Source organism: Puma concolor, chromosome C2 (assembly GCF_028749965.1).
Source record: "Puma concolor isolate L17-30 chromosome C2, mPumCon1.1.hap2, whole genome shotgun sequence".
NCBI lineage: Eukaryota > Metazoa > Chordata > Mammalia > Carnivora > Felidae > Puma > Puma concolor.
In genome coordinates this window covers 158,753,514-158,758,865 of record NC_141675.1, presented here as the reverse complement: position 1 = coordinate 158,758,865, position 5,352 = coordinate 158,753,514, and positions in this window count along the sequence as shown.

The following is a 5,352-nucleotide window of genomic DNA, read 5'->3' as shown; positions in this document are numbered from 1 at the left end:
TCTGTGGGCTCTGTGCACACTTGGAGGATACGAGTCGACTGTGGGTCGTGCTGTGGGCGTCTGTTCTCTTTCCTCCTTCCTCACCTGCTGGCCTGTGTCCATGGCCCTCTCTGCCCCTGTCCCTGCCCCACCTCCTAAGCCTTCAGGGGCCGTGTGGGGAGCTGGGAGATGAGCGTCTCACCCCCCCCCCCCAGCTGTCTGCACCTGCTCCTGGGGGTGGGGCAGCGGAAGGCAAGCCGAGAGGAGCGTTTGTGTCTCGCGGGCTGGGCAGGGCTGACCTGGAAGTCCTGCCCGCCCAGCGCCACACGACCAAGTGAAACGGCCCGGTGTCGCGGGATCACTGTGCGTGTCGGTACCCAGCGGTGGTGCCCTGGACGCACGAGTTCCCGCCAGTTGGCACAGGTCGGCAGGCTGGGTGTGGGCCAGGGTCGGAGCAGCGTAGGACACAGAGCTTAGAGCAAGGTTTAAAGACATGAAGCCGAGCCCCTCGCACGCTGACCTTCGGCTGCCAGCAGTCCTTGCTGCTGGTGGTTCCTTCTGCCCCTCCCCCTCTCCCGCCAGGGCGTGGGCCCCACGCCGGCCGCTCCAGCATCTCCTGCCCGTTTGTGCCTCCGGGCCTCATGCCAGCCCCGGCGACAGCCGTCCTCCTCCTCCGGGGCGCACACCTCCCCTTCCCCAGGCCGCGCCTGACGGCCCACCCCATCCAGGTCCCCTAGAAATCGGCCAGAATCGCGTGTCCCACTCCAGACCGGCCCTATTCACACGGCGCGTTTGAAACAGAATAGCAAAGTCGCCTTTTCCCACGCGAGGGGCGCCACATCCTTCTGGGCCTAGGAAAACAGAGCCAGGCTTTATTCTACTCCTCCGAACTGTTAAAAATCCAGTTGAACAAAATGGAATTGTGGTCACCCCCGGGCTCCCTGCCCTATGAATGTTGGTGGCCCTGCCTGCCCAGTCGCTGTGACCTCAACGGCGCCCCTGTGTGAGTCGAGCCCATCTCACACGTGGCCTGCCTGCCCAAGGTGCTTCCTCTCAAGCCCGGTCACATCCGAGGGACGTTGGGCATCTTTCCACCAGACTGCTCTTCCTCGGGGTCCCTTCCCTGTGCACTGTGTCTACACACACTGGGTGGCAATCTCACTTCCCCTTCTTACAACCAGGGCTGGAATTCTCTCATGGTGCCCTGTGTCCCCTCCATCCCCAGACCTCCAGCTGGGGTTCCCACTCACTCTAAAGGTACACACCTGTCTATGGGAAAAATTGTCGAGAAATAACTTCCAGGGGCGCCCGGGTGGCTCAGTCAGTTAAGCATCCGACTTTGGCTCAGGTCATGCTCTCTGCTGTCAGCACAGAACCCCCTTCAGATCCTCTGTCCCCCCGTCTCTGCCCTTCCCCTGCTTGTGCTCACTCTCAAAAATAAATAAACTTTTTTTTCTTTTAAAGAAAGAGCTTCCAGGGGCGCGTGGGTGGCGCAGTCAGTTGAGGTCCGACTTTGGCTCAGGTCATGATCTCGTGGTTCGTGAGTTCGAGTCCTGCGTCAGGCTCTGTGCTGACAGCTCAGAGCCTGGAGCCTCTTTGGATTCTGTCTCTCTCTCTCTCTCTCTCTCCCCCTCCCCTGCTCATGCTCTGCCTCTCTGTCTCTCCAAAACAAATAAATGTTAAAAAAAAATTAAAAAAAAAAAAAAAGAAAGAGCTTCCGGTTTTGGGACTGTTCTCTTTCACCTTCCTATTTATAGACGGCTTTGAGACTCAAGACCAAAACCATACATCATTTATCTAAGCAACTTGATGTCTGTTTCTAGAATATGCATGCACTTCAATGAGCTGACATCTAGTGGGTTTTGTTCTATCCCTTTTCAGTGGAAGGGATACCGTGAGAGTGTACCCTGGGTGTGTTTTGGCCGTTTCTCCTTCACCAGATCAGTCTTGGCATCCACGCGACCTGTCTCAAAACTAGGACGCTGCTAACCCCACAGGTCAGGTAGGGCCTAGCCCTCCCCCAACCACCTTCCAGGGCGGCTCAGAGCAGGGAGTGAGCCCGGCTTCCAGCTTTTGGGGGTCTGTGTGGTAAACAGTGCAGAACTGTGCAAAGCAAGCCCACCAGCCCAGATCCAGAGTTTGGGGCTCCCGGACACGTGCCGGTGGCTGATCCAGAATTCGGGGCTCCCGGACACAAGTCGGTGGCTGGTCCAGAGCAGCGGGTGGCAAACATGGGGTGAGAAGAGAGGGAAGGTGTCAGAATGACCTGGGTGCAAGCCCACGGCTTCTCTAAAGGCCTGATTTACGAGGGGGGGGGGGCAGTTTAGATTTCTTTCTCTGTCAGCACGACTGTAGGGAAAGTCTGTTTGGACCCAGAGCCTGATTTACAGCCCACCGCCCCTGCACCGGGCGCCTGCTCTGGGAATGACTACGCTAGAGGAAGACCATCTCGTCCTTGACGTACTGATCAACTTTCCTGCTCCCCACGTTCCTTTACGACAAAACCCACGACTCCTGCCTACACGCTGCTCTACGATCTCCCGAGCTTTCGCAGGATGTCAAAAAGGATACAAATGTGGGGGCACCTGGGGGGCTCCATCGGTTAAGCCTCCAACCCTTGATTTCGGCCCAGGTCGTGATCTCACAGTTTGTAAGATCGAGCCCCACATCAGGCTCTGTGCTGACAGTGCACAGCCTGCTTGGGATTCTCTCTCTCTCTCTCTCTCTCTCTCTCTCTCTCTCTGCCCTACCCTCCCTCAGGTGCTCTCACTCTCTCAGGATAAATAAACATTTAAAAAAAGTATATAACTCTGGTAAAAACTGTTCATTCTCCGGAGCACTTCCTTTCCTGTGAAGACCGTGTTTCCCGGACAGCTGTCCTAACCTGGGCTCAAAGAAAACTCTCTTTCTTTCTTTTAGAGATTCTAACATTTTGTTCACTTTTGTTTTTTTAAAATTTTTTTTTCAACGTTTTTTATTTATTTTTGGGACAGAGAGAGACAGAGCATGAACGGGGGAGGGGCAGAGAGAGAGGGAGACACAGAATCGGAAACAGGCTCCAGGCTCCGAGCCACCAGCCCAGAGCCCGACGCGGGGCTCGAACTCATGGACCGCGAGATCGTGACCTGGCTGAAGTCGGACGCTCAACCGACTGCGCCACCCAGGCGCCCCTTGTTCACTTTTGTTGACACCAAGTATCCCCGTGAGCCTGGAATGTCCCGGCCTTAATCCTGAAAGTCCTCCCTCCCAGGAAATCATGCAGTCCAGGCAAACCTGGACGGTTGGCCACCTCTGACATGGGTGTTTTTTCCACACCATCAAGCGAGTGACTCAGTTCTCTGAGGACACTGACTGCATGTCCCACAAATCAAACTTGATTCTGATACCAGATACCTGGACGTGGCATCAGATGCCACAGGTGAGGGGCTCAGTCCCACGGAACTGCTTCCCGGCCTTCAGATGCAATTCCAGGTTGTCACCTGTGCTTCAGGTAATCGGCTACAGATCAGAGATCCATCTAATTTGCTAGGGTGGTTCACAGAAGTCAGAACAGCTCCCGCTCTGGATTACCGGCTTATTGCAAAGGATGTGAACGAACAGCCAGATGGAGAGACGTGTACCAGGAACGGGGGAGGGGTGTGGGGCTTCTGCATCCTGGGGGCCACTCTCCCCACACCTCCACACGGTCCCGGACCCAGAAGTTCCCCAAACCCCAGTCCTTTGGGGTTTTTATGGAGGCTTCATTACACAGGCACGATTAACTTGTTGGCCACTAGTGACTATCCAACCTCCAGCCCCTCCCCGCTCCTCTCTCCTCCATCAGTGGGGTGGGATTGAAAATTCCAGCCTCTGCTCACAAGGTTGGTCCCCAGGCTTTGGTGCTTTCCAAAAGTCCCCTCTTTAACAGAAACTCAGATGCACTTGAAAGGATTGTTATAAGTAACAAAAGATACCTTCATCACTCTTGCTATCCAGGAAATTCCAAGGGTTTTAGGAGCTCTGTGCCAGGAACATTAAGACCAAATGTCAATTTTTGATCCTATCCTATATATCCCCACGACCCTAGCACCCCCTACCCTGCCACAGACCTGCACCCGTGGTGGGCACCTGGCTTTGGGTTCCTGACTTCTATTGTAAATGCTAACTGTGTGAGGGCCTCTTGCTGTATATGACCTGGGACCCTTTACTTGGGCAGGTGGGGGAACTAGAAAGGTTCATGCTGGCAGCACTGGCAGCTCAGGGGGCTCAGCCTGGCCTGCACCTGCGGAGTGTCAAACGTCAGTGTCCCTCTCAGGCTCGGGCTTCATTGCTGGCGGGGGAGACCGCCTGCAGCACGGCCTGTAAGTGCGCCCCAGCCGTGTCAGTGTGCAGCGGGCCAGGTGGAGACTCGGTGACCCGGAGCCCCGCTTCTCAAAGGCTGTTTCCTCACCGCAGGCCCAACTTCACCTGCGCATTTGTTAGAGACGCAGACCCTCGGCCTGGCCGTAGACCTGCTGAGTCAGGGGCTCTGCGGTGAGCTTAACAGTCTGGCTTTGTCATGTTCTGCATGTGCTTCTGATGCATGATTGAGAAGCACTGGGCGAAACCGGAGGACGAGTCTAATCATGGACAGAACGGTGGGGTATGTGGGCGAGGAATACAGGTGTGTGCAGCGGGGAGGCCCCCTCGGGAGGGGTCGGCCCTGCTTGGGCGCCTTCTCTGGCAGGGCCGGCTGAAGCCAGGCCTGAGCTGATACCCCGAGGCAGTTTCTGGAAACACGGACTGTAGAACTGGTTGCCCTCAGGCCCTGTCCTGGTTGTGACATATTCCCGATAGTTTTCCAACGATCCTCTTGAGAACTTCGCACCTTGTGCCCTTGGGATGGAGAGGAGCTGGAGGGAACTCGGTTGAAGCCCCGCCTCCAAGTCTAGCCCTGCCTCTGGCTGGCGGCGTGGCCTTGAAAAAGCTGTTTCCTGTCTTGTCAAATTATGGGTGGAGGGTCACTAGAGCCCCCTCTGCCCGCTTCTGAGGACTCTGAGAGGCTGACACAGAAAAACACTTTAAGAATCGAGACCGCTCACAGGGGATGGCTGACCAGAGTGTTCCGGGTCTCACGCCTCAGTCCAGGCCCCACACGGCAGGAACCAGGACCAGCTCCAAAACCCAAGCAGGTAAGAGCCCCTTGTAGCTCTCTCTGGAGTCGCCGCGCGTCCAGGTAACATCCCTTGATCCAGCCATGGAAAACGGGCTCTGTCCATCCCTCCCTCCGCCCCAGAGGCCCTCGGAGCCCCCGCCTATCCAAGAGCTCCTAAGATCCCTCCAAGGCCATCCAAAGTCCCAGGCCCTCAAGTGCTCCCTGTGTCCTCAGCTGATCACAGAGATCTAATGTGTTAC